We start from the raw sequence: 12,025 nt of genomic DNA on the forward strand, positions 1-12,025 counted from the left end.
CTAAGCGCTGCTTTGATCTAATAAGAAAATTAGTCCAGATACAAAACTTGGAAAACACAGGAACAAAACTAAAACTCAGGAACAGAACAAACGTCACTTTTCCAGCAGGCCAGCAGCCATATCACCCTATAGTTCAAGACTGCTTGCCTAATGAAGCTAAGCAAGGCTGAGCCTGGTCAGTAACTGGATGGGAGACCTCCTGGGAAAACAAAGGTTGCTGCTGGAAGAGGATTTGTGCAGCAGGGGGTGGTCACCATGGGCACTGTGTAGGTCCTAATGCTCCAGTATAGTGATGGGAACACAATCATGTAAAAAAGCACTGTCCATCAGATGAGATGTCAAACTGTGGTCCTGACTCTCTGTGGTCATTAAAAATTCTTGGACACTTCTTGTAAAGAGTATTTACAGTGGATGTTAATGCATCCACAGAACACTGCTGCCAGGATTCTGAGCATAACCAGAAAATATGAACATATCACACCAGTCCTCAGGTCTTTACACTGGCTCCCAGTTACATTTAGGATTGATTTTAAAGTATTATGACTGGTATATAGTCAAGTCAAGTGGTTTTTATTGTCGTTTCAACCATATACAGTTAGTACAGTACACAGCAAAACGAGACAACGTTCCTCCAGGACCATGGTGCTACATAAAAACAACAAAGGACCAACACAGGACCACATGAGACAACACAACAAAATAAAAAACCTATATAAAAAACCTATGTATACCTATATAAAGTGCACGTGCAAACATGTGCAAAAAGTACGGGACAGTACAACAAATTTCTGACAATGAACAGGACAATAGACAGTGCAGCACCGACCAGTACTCAGTAGTGCAAAAAGATGACAGTTTCTAAAAATGTAAACATAACATACTATGAGATAGTGTTCTATGCACATAGCAGTTATTGAGGTAGCAGACAGTTATAAAGTGACAGTAATTAAAGTGCAACTCAGGACACGTGTGTGTCAAACCAGTCTCTGAGTATTGAGGAGTCTGATGGCTTGGGGAAGAAGTTGTTACACAGTCTGGCCGTGAGGGCCCGAATGCTTCGGTACCTCTTGCCAGACGGGAGGAGGGTAAAGAGTTTGTGTGAGGGGTGTGTGGGGTCGTCCACAATGCTGGTTGCTTTATGGATACAGTGTTTTTTGTAAATGTCTTTGATGGAGGGAAGAGAGACCCCAATGATCTTCTCAGCTGTCCTCACTATCCTCTGCAGGGCTTTGCGGTCCGAAACGGTGCAAGTCCCAAACCAGGCAGTGATGCAGCTGCTCAGGATGCTCTCAATAGTCCCTCTATAGAATGTAGTGAGGATGGGGGTTGGGAGATCTGCTTTCCTCAGCCTTCGAAGAAAGTAGAGACGCTGCTGGGCTTTCTTGGTGATAGAGCTGGTGTTGAGGGACCAGGTGAGGTTCTCCGCCAAGTGAACACCAAGGAATTTGGTGCTTTTGACGATCTCCACAGAGGAGCCGTCGATGTTCAGCGGAGTGTGTTCACCTTGTGCTCTCCTAAAGTCAACAACCATCTCTTTTGTTTTGTCGACATTCAGGGACAGGTTGTTGGCTCTACACCAGTTCGTCAGCCGCTGCACCTCCTCTCTGTATGCTGACTCGTCGTTCTTGCTGATGAGACCCACGGTCGTGTCATCGGCGAACTTAATGATGTGGTTCGAGCTGTGCATTGCTGCACAGTCATGAGTCAGTAGAGTGAACCGTAGTGGACTGAGCACACAGCCCTGGGGGGCCCCAGTGCTCAGTGTGGTGGTGGTGGAGATGCTGTTCCCGATCCGGACTGACTGAGGTCTCCCAGTCAGGAAGTCCAGGATCCAGTTGCAGAGGGAGGTGTCCAGGCCCAGCAGGTTCAGCTTTCCAATCAGGTGCTGGGGAATGATTGTGTTGAATGCTGAGCTGAAATCTATGAACAGCATTCGAACGTATGAGTCCTTATTGTCTAGGTGGGTGAGGGCCAGATGGTGAGGGCCAGATGGAGGGCTAGCCCATTGAGTGATATAAATCACTCAATGGGCTAGGACCTCAATATATTGTAGATATGCTCACTGAATATAAACCCAACAGATCACTCAGATCATTAGGATCACATCAGCTAGAAATACCAAGGGTTCACTCTAAGCAAGGAGAGTCTGCTTTTAGCTATTATGCCAGTCGCAGCTGGAACCAGCTTCCAGAAGAGATCAGATGTGCTCCTACAGTAGTCACATTCAAATCCAGACTCAAAACACATCTGTTTAGCTGTGCATTTACTGAATGAGCACTGTGCCACTGTGTGTCCGACTGTTGTACTGTATTTTATTTTATTTTATTTTATTTTATATTCTAAACTGTTTCAATTATTCTTATTTTTTTTATTCTTATTTTAATCTCTTCTATGTAAAGCACTTTGAATTACCATTGTGTATGAAATAAGCTATATAAATAAACTTGCCTTGCCTTTGCCTTGCATTTAGGTGCAATCTTGGGTGGGAAGCTGGAGACTGTGATGTAAGTGGCGTTAAAGGTTTTCTCCATTTTGAGCACTTGTTCGCCATATCTATTTCTTTGTGGTCCAGTGTTGTGTCCGCATGCAGTCAATTTCCATTGGCTGCTCACCATAAGATTTAAGATTTGAGTCGTGGAGCATCATACCCTATGAAATCTCCTTTGTAGTAAACTCAAATATCAAATAATTTTTATTTCCTGAATTGGAATCATTTCAATATCTATCAAATTGTAAGAAATATTTTGGACTCCAAAGTAACTGAATCGCCTTACGTCAACATGTCCTGACCGTGCTCAAACCATTGATCTTACAACTTTTTTCACACAGCATCAAAACTGAAATTTTCAGGTAACGTTATAACTTCTCATTCAGGTAAATAGCTAGTAAAATAATTACTGGTATTTTTGAATGGGCTGTGTTCACACATAACCTCTAAACTGAAAAAAGTTGATCTTTCTGGAAAAGACTGTATGTGTGAAAGTGATTACTGACTAGCTTGGACCATCTAATACCAGCTTGAGCCTGTTAATGACCAGCTTGTACCAGCTAATGACCAGTTAATGACTAGTTTGGACCAGCTAATAACCAGCTTGGACCAGATAATGACCAGTTATTGACTAGCTTGGACCAGCCGTTGACCTGCTTGGACCAGTTAATGACCAGCTTGGACCAGCTAATGATCAACTTGAACCAGTTAATGACCAAATTGAAACAGTTAATGACCAGCTTAAACAAGCTTCAGACCAGATGAAAACAGTTACCATTTTCCAAAACAATGGAATTTTCCAGCTGTGGCCCTGGAGATTCATTCTCTCGCTCTCTCGCTCGCTCTCGCTCTCGCTCGCTCTCTCTCACACTCTCTCTCACACTCTCTCTCACACTCTCTCTCACACTCTCTCTCACACTCTCTCTCACACTCTCTCTCTCTCTCTTTATCTTCTTCAGGCCCAACGTTTGTGGGACCAGGTGCTGCCTTTCATGGGTAGTCAACCCCAAGACCAGACAATGCACAAAACGTGAGTATCTTCTCTGGGCTTTTGTTACCCATTCTGATGAATGTTTTTTACTAAAATACATAAACACAGCTGCCAGTATTTCATCTAGCTCAAATGATCTTAATATGTCTGTTAACAGAAATGAAAAAATGTGCAAAGAAGGTGCTTTCAGTTGAACGGGATGAATGAATTCACAAAACATGCAAAAGTAGTTTTAAGACTTCCAAACGAATAATCCTTATTTGGAAGCGTTTATCATGGGAATTAGACACTCTTTAAAGCATTCAGGTGCATTGACATCAGGCCCTTTCCCATTGCAGGTACTTAAGCCTGTTTTGAGGAACTTTCCCCTGGGACTAGTACTTTTTATCGTTTTCGCACCTGAGGAAGTATATATAGTTCCTCAAAGCCATTTTAGGGGACATTTTTAGCTTCTACTCCGGGGCAGGTACTTTTGGCTGTGATTGGCCAAAAACCTATGATACACAAATAATTGAGAAAGGGGAGGAGTCCACAGCTGCCATTTGTAAACAAACTAGCTGCTAGCCTTCTACTCAGGGGACTGCGCTAATTTTACAATTCGCTTAAAAGAAATAAAATAAAATCAACAAAGCATCCAAAAAGGATAAGTCATTTGACATACAGTATGTGTTCATGTGTGACTTCATTGGGTGACACACTTTGAGTTTTCATCACATCTGTACCAGTTGTACTGTGTGAATATACAGAAAATAAAGTGATTTCTAGATTACTACTAGTGTTGTCAAAAATACCGGTATTCCGGTACCAAGTCGGTACTCAAACAAAACATTTTTTATGATACCAGAATTTCTGAAGGTACCGGAGTACAAAGTACCGGGTCTACCCGGTTCCCAATCAGAGTCGGGAACTTTCGAACGCTCACAACAAGCAAAAGATGACGACAAGAAAAGTAGCTGCTGCTGCGGAGTCTCAACTGAATCTTGTCAAAAAGAAATGTGGAAAAAGCCAGGTTTGGAAATTCTTTGGATCTGAGGCTGATGAAAAGGGAAACATCACAGATCAGCAAAACCCTATTTGTAAACGCTGCTTTCACAATTTTCTGACGAAAGGAGGAAACACATCAAACTTAAAAAAGCACCTGAAAGACAGACACCCAGATTTATTCAAGCAAATAAAGCAGGTTAGTTTAAAAGCATATTATCATTTGCATTACGGCTGAAACCTTTAGTCGACATTATCGACAATGTCAAAAATAAAATATTGTCGAGAAAATGTTTCATTGTCTATAGTCGTTTGATCTCATTTAACGTAACATGAAATCACATTAATCTTTAATGATGAAGCGTGAGAGCAGCACTGCAGAGGAGAAAAATTACACAGATCACAGTCCAGATGCACTCTAAACTTTCACAGCTTCATCTTATGTAGATCCCAAAGTATTAGGGAATTATTAAAAAAAATATATATATATATATTAATTCAGAGGCACTCTCGTTGTGGGATAAGCGGAGCCGGAGCTCTTTAAAGGAAACATGCATTACATCTAAAATGCAGTTATTTTAATGTGTTATAGCTTTATTAAAAGTTAAAATAAAGTTAGAAGCAGCTCATGTTAATAACTACATACTCAGAAACTGGCATTGCTCTGTGTGATTCTTCTATGAGTTGCGCAAATGTCCCTATCTAAGGGGAGAGATTGAAACTGCACCCGGCTGAGAGAGACACTGCCTCGGGGACGCGCATCCCTCGAGTGCGGATGCTTAATTCAGCTAGATTAGAACGTGATGGCTCGCAACTTATTTAATCATAATATATGTCACTGTGCATTTCTTATCGTAAAGAAAATTGGCAATATGCAGCTTTATTAATATGAGAGCACTTTGCGCATTAGTTTGGAAATTGTTTTTTATTCATTCTATTGTATACTTGTTTATATCAGGTTTTTTTTAGTACTTGGTAAAAACTTAAAGTAAAAGTTGAAGCAAATCTTATATAAGTGTTCAAAAATACTTTAAGCATACATTGTACAGTTTTGTTATAATTCAAAAAATATATAGTTAACTGGAAGTGTTGCTCAATGGTATATTTGTGTTCTTTGTTCAGCTGTTAATTTGTTAACTTTGTTAATAAAAGAGTGTTGTTCAGTAACCTGTTTTTGTGTTTTGCTTTGGTACCAAAAATGGTATCAAGTACCGTGAAATTTCACTGGTATTGGTACCGACTATTGAAATATTGGTATAGTGACAACACTAATTACTACTTCCAATTTTTCCTGGGATGATAGATATAAAAAATAAGATGTTTATCGATAGTGGGTAATTGAACTCTATTATAAACTAAACTGTCATTAAATCTAGTTCACATGATGGAAGTATCGCATGCCTGTTACGGTCTATAAGAGAGTGTTTCAGTGCAGAAATATACATTACGTTGACACATAAAAGCCTTTATTGTAAAATATTGTGTTGATAAATAGGTTGATAGTGCATTTTTAAAATGTTGGGGGGCATATCACGGCACCGTTTTGTGGTCCTTTCTGCATAATTGTTGCTCATTGTTGCTTATTGCAGCCCATTCGGGATGTTTCGCGGCCAAACCACTGGCCTGCTCAGTCCTCCAGATGGCATTTCGCCCCTGATCGGGCCAAAAGTGCTTAATAGTAGAGTTGTATGCAAGTGTTAAGATGTAGGTCACATGAAATCTGTAACAGCCTTGGAATTGTCCTAATGGAGAGTGCTGTTGGCATTCTCAGGTGTTTTAATGTCATGTATCGGGTCCTGGCTTGAGTAAATGACTAGGACTGTTGACTTTTTTTTTTACCAACATGAGCACACAGGAAATCGACATGTTGCTTATGAATGTTCATGTAGCCTGAAATCAACCCTATTTTTTACAAATTATTGACTCACTTTTGGAGCTACTCTGATGGAATTATCACCCAGAAACTGGAGCTTACATGCCCATACGTTCAACAAATCTTCCAACTTTGGCCACTGGGGGCAGTGGTTTGAACTTTCATCCTTCTGTCGCCTAATTCACAGTGCGATCAGTTTGTTCCTTACTTTATAGATGCCCTCTAATGTACAAATAATGCTTAATAAAAAAATTAATTAAAAAAAAACATATGTTGCTTAATTGATTCCATATTCTATTTGTAATAATAATTCATTTGGGCTTAATTTGGTTTCAATGGACTTCATTGTTTCTTTCTTTGTTTATTGATTGATTTTATTAGGCCTATGTGGTTTATATAATATTTAAAAGGTTTGTGTGTACATTATTTGCCATTCACTTCAGTTCTGTTAACATGTACTTGAAATCTTTCCACCTGAATGCATTATAACCTTGCAAGTAGGCCAAACCTTTGAATACCATGTTGAGGTTGCTTCCAGTAGGCAGAGCTTTATACCAGAATTAATCCAGTCCCTTAGCTTTCTCATCATAATCCACAGATTCCTAATCCTAATGTATCTAGATTTACCAACTAATAACTAACCCCTTGACCCATGTACCTTTAAAAGGCCAGTACAACTCAAAATATTAACAGAGTGTATGTTCAATTCAAATAGAATAGTAAGAAATTAGATCAAAGGACATAAACCAACAAGCATATGTGTGATGGGATACGGTCTAGGAAATAATGTTGCTTGAAAACAATATGTTTTGCAAAGGAAAGAACACTAACAGAACGCATCTGATTTTGTGGGGTTAACCTTTGAATTGCAATGTCATAGGTATATAATGTGAAACAATACATGCTAAAATGTTTTAGCAAATTGTTTAGCAACAGACAACCATAAACTGTTGGAGAAGCTTTCACATATTTAGTTTCAGCGTCTGGGGGAAACTGTTGTAACTTGATATTATTAAGCAATGATGGCAAACTCATTTACTTCAATGATAAAGAGACAGTATTGTTTTTGTAGTACGTTTCAGAAGACTTAAGATAACCAGAATAGATTTAAATGCCAACATTTCCACAAATAAAGCAGTTGAGGTAACAATCTAACCAATGTTATTAACTCACAGTGTTAATTCTTGAACCCTGACTACTCAGGATTGAAACAAACATGGAACAAGATAACCCATGATTAAGTTTACCCCGTGTTAATTATGACCAGTTTCAAGTGTGAAAAGCCCATCTGACTCCCTGTTTCTTACTCTCTCACTAGCAAGGTGTCATCCTCGATGTCATAATAAAGCAGTATGTCGCCGGCCGAACATCTGTCGGTGTCGTCCAGGCTTCCACGGCCATCGCTGTGAGCATGCTAGTGTCACCTCAATCCAAGCACAGCCTGGTGTCACCACATCCTCAACTGCCATCACGTTAGCAGTCACGGTAGCAACCACAACCACCACCACCTCGGAGTCCGCCAATCCACACAAGAATCTCTCCATGTCTGACTCAGACCGAGCTCCTCGAGATGCTGCTAATGCAGATGTCAGAAAGACATACTCATTACGCTGGCAACCACTCAGGTGGGTGATTACCTCATAAATTCTGTACTGTATTCTGTTACATTATTTACTCGCTCTACTCTACGTTTGCTGTTTATTCTCTACTGTTTATTATTTACTCTTTGTTCTTTACTTTTACTGAATAATGCTTTATATTCTTTACTGTTTATTCTTCACTCTTTATTCTTTGTTCTGTACTTTTTCCTGGGTCTGCATAAAAATACACAAGATAAAATCACCATTATATATTATTGTCAAAAATATGGGTACTGCCACTGAAACCAAATCACCAAAAACAATTGTCCATCTGTCTATTTCAGACCACATCTTTACATAGTAAATTTTTTTTTGTAAATACATTATGTGCTTTTAATTTGCTGGAGAAAAGCATATTTGAAGTAGCAGAGGTTGTCTTCATGAAGTTTTGGTAAAGCCAGATGGCCCATGCTCACTAGACGTGACATAATGTGATTATGAAAAGGAGTTTCCTACAGAGGGCGTTCTCATACTTCAAATACATATGAACTGTATGTACTAATGCAGCCCACTGCCAGTGTACAGCAGCAGAAGAATTGTGGGTAAATTGCTGAAACAAATAATTATAAGCACTCATATGCTCTTCCCGCATAACCCTCCCCCACCCCCACCCCCACGCTTCCTCTTTTGATCTGCTAGGTGGGAAATACTTTCATGTGTGCTCTTTAAAGCACTCTAATGTTTACGTTTAGGATTATAATTCCATTCCAACTGTACAATTGTATCCAGTGATGGTGAATACATTTTGTCTCTTTAAACAGAGTCCTTAAGTAACCTTTATCTTCTCAGTCCACGCTCCACCCTGAAATGAAAAATAGAACTGTATCACTAATCTCACTTTATGTTTAGCCAAGGCAGGCTAATTTGGACTGCTCACCTTGAAACCAACATATTTATTGTGATTGGCATGCCACACAGGCAGATGCTGCTTTGAAATTATTCAGATGCAACAGAATAAAATATTAGATCATCTCTTCAAAGATTGTGTAGAGAAGTATTATGATTGGAGAGCCACTCATCTGAGCTCAGATTGATGGGGCAATTATTACCATAAAGTGAGAGTCTTGTTCCTTGGAGGCCTCTGATCAGAGTTTTGATATACAAGATGGAATGTCTCTCTCTCAAAATTAGGTAGAAATTAAGATTGAAAGCGTATTGGGCTCATGGATAAGAATTGTCCAGGTGGATTCGATGCAGCTTAAAAAGAACACATTAAAGGGATAGTTCACTCAAAAAATGAAAATGCTCTCATCATTTACTCACCCTCATGCCACCCCAGATGTGTATGACTTTCTTCTGCGGAACACAACATTTTTAGAAGAAAATCTCAGCTCTGTAGGTCCACACAAGAGAATGGTGACTCTAAAGCTCCAAAAAGCACATAAAGGCAGCATAAAAGTCAGTCATGAAACTTCAGTGGTTTAATCCATGTCTTCTAAAGCTATCCAATTGGTTTTGGATGAGAACAGACCAAAATATAACACATTTTTCACTTTAAATCTTGGCATCTGCAGTCTCCTTGGCTATCATAATTTCAAGTTTAATTGCACTTCCTAGTGCTTGATGCATGCACAGAGCACTAGATGATGCTAGGTATCAACTGTTGATAAGTGTAATCAACTAGTTTAGTCCGTAAAAGTTTAGTCCCACACTTTTAGTCCAAAAGTTTAGTCCCACACTTTTAAATCAAGTGAAGTTTTCACAGGGTTTATTTTGAAAGTCATTTTCTCAATATCCAAATTCCGAAAAAGTCTTATGCCTCAGAAGTATATTGAACATTACCACTGTTGCAAAGACAAAAAAATTATAATGTCCATTGCATGCAAAAATGCATCTAATTAAAGATGGTTTTAAACTAGGTGTTACAAACCAACATACAAAACCAATGCTAGAGAAAACATGCTTTTGTGTAATTGGACTTTTTACTTAAAACCTTAGAGTTACTGAGAGATAGCCCCTGTGTTAACGTCCCTGTGTGACAACTATCCCTGGTATCCCCTACTAAAACTAAAACTTTAGGTTTGTGTACCATTTTGAGAGATTTACTGGCTGTTTTGAGGTAGATCACACCTATTCAGACTCCGCCATGGGCTCAGACTGTTGAGCGAGTCCTTTATTGATTTATACTTGGGAAGGAAGTGCCTGGCCTTGAGGAAAAAGTTCTCACACAATAGACTATCGAAAGGCTCCATTTATGGGTCCGCTTCAGTGATCTACCTGACGGGCCAATGTTGCTTACTCGCCCCGTGCTGACAGCTGGGTTTTTTTCACATCACATTCAATGTGTGAACAAGATTATAAGTTTTTCTTTCTTTTTTTTTTTTTTAATGTTCCAGTCTTATTTCCATGGCTTGTTTAGCAAGATATAAATGCTTACATTTTTTGTCTATGTAAAGTATATACAGACTGATCTCAGAGTAAAAGAATAGTTTGATGTTTGGTGCGCTAACCAACATTTGATACACTGCCCCCAGTGGCCAAAGTGGTTAGAGTTGTTGGTCAAATTGGCTCATGTGAGCTCCACCATTTTCCACCAAGGGGTGCCAATAGCGAGTTGTGAAGGGAGTTGTTTTCAGCTTTACAGGTGAAATGCATTTTTTATATACTGTACCCCCCAACCCAAACATCAAACCTAAAACGAACTATCAGTGGAGTAAAAATGTAATGTTAGGGGGAATCTTGCTTGTCACTGTTTATGTGAACGTGACTACTTTATAGTTTCAGCGCAGGACACAAACACAGGTTTCACACGCTGGTGATGCAACATGCTTCTGGTCACGCCATATAAGAAGGGGAATATTAGTTTACCCCAAAGACAGAAATTTGACATGGCTCTGTTTTTGACAATCCAAAAGGAATGTTGCACTTGGAAGAACTCTTCTTGGGTTTCAGAGCACACATGATCTAATATTTTGAGCAGTGTATGGTCCTGAAGGAGATTCAAAATGCTAAGATAATTTTTTCTCCCATTTGATTCACAGAGGTGAGATTCGTGGTCTACATTATTTGTGAAAAACTGAGGATTTACTGTCATTATATTTCATTTTGCTAAAGCTCTGCACAAATCTTGGAGACCTTGTATTATGTCATAATTTTCAGTGAATGGGGCCTCCCTCAAACCGTCTATGAGGTGTGTGTGTGTGTGTGACACTGGCTGTGGTAGCAAGGTTGCGTGTGCAATAGGAATGGCCATGTGCGTGTTTTACAGGCTGTTTGCAATGGACCAAATCTCTCACCAGCTTTTTTTTTCACCCCAATTTGGAATGCCCAATTCCCCTCGTGGTGGCGTAGTGACTCACTCCGGGTGGCAAAGGACGAATCTCAGTTTCCTCCACATCTGAGAGCGTCAATCTGCGCATCTTATCATGTGGCTTGTTGAGCACGTTACCACGGAGACAGAGCGCGCATGGAGGCTTCACGCTATTCTCTGCAGCATCCATGCACAACTCACCACGTGCCCCACTGAGAGCAAACCACATTATAGCGACCACGAGGAGGTTACCCCATGTATGGTAGAGTATGGTTACCCCATACTCTACCCTCCCTAGCAACCAAGCCAATTTGGTTGCTTAGGAGACCTGGCTAGAGTCACTCAGCATGCCCTGGATTCAAACTCATGACTCGCTGAGCTACCCAGGCCCCCTCATCTGCTTTTTTTAAAGTGAAAAATAACATTCAGGAAAATTAGCCCATGTTATAGTGAGCAATAGCACTGAGCTGTTTAATACATGAAAAATTATTTAATGATGTCTTTTGTGTATCTGTTCCTATTAAATTTGTGCTTGTTTTAAATTGTTGGTGCTAAATGGGCTGTCAAGTCATACACTATTTGAATTCAGAGCAGAAATTTCAGACTACTTGAATATGCCAAGAATTTTAGAAGGCTCTATTTTCAATTTACTACTGAAAATTATGAATCAGAATTGTTCATAGCATATGGAGTCTTATTATTATTTATTTTTTTCATTTGTATTGATAGTGTTTAGGTATGTTACTATCGCTGCTTTTATTTCACCTGAAGCATTGCAGTTTTATTCCTGTGTTTTATAAGG

The sequence above is a fragment of the Xyrauchen texanus genome, chromosome 29, assembly GCF_025860055.1.
Source record: "Xyrauchen texanus isolate HMW12.3.18 chromosome 29, RBS_HiC_50CHRs, whole genome shotgun sequence".
In the NCBI taxonomy this organism is placed as follows: domain Eukaryota; kingdom Metazoa; phylum Chordata; class Actinopteri; order Cypriniformes; family Catostomidae; genus Xyrauchen; species Xyrauchen texanus.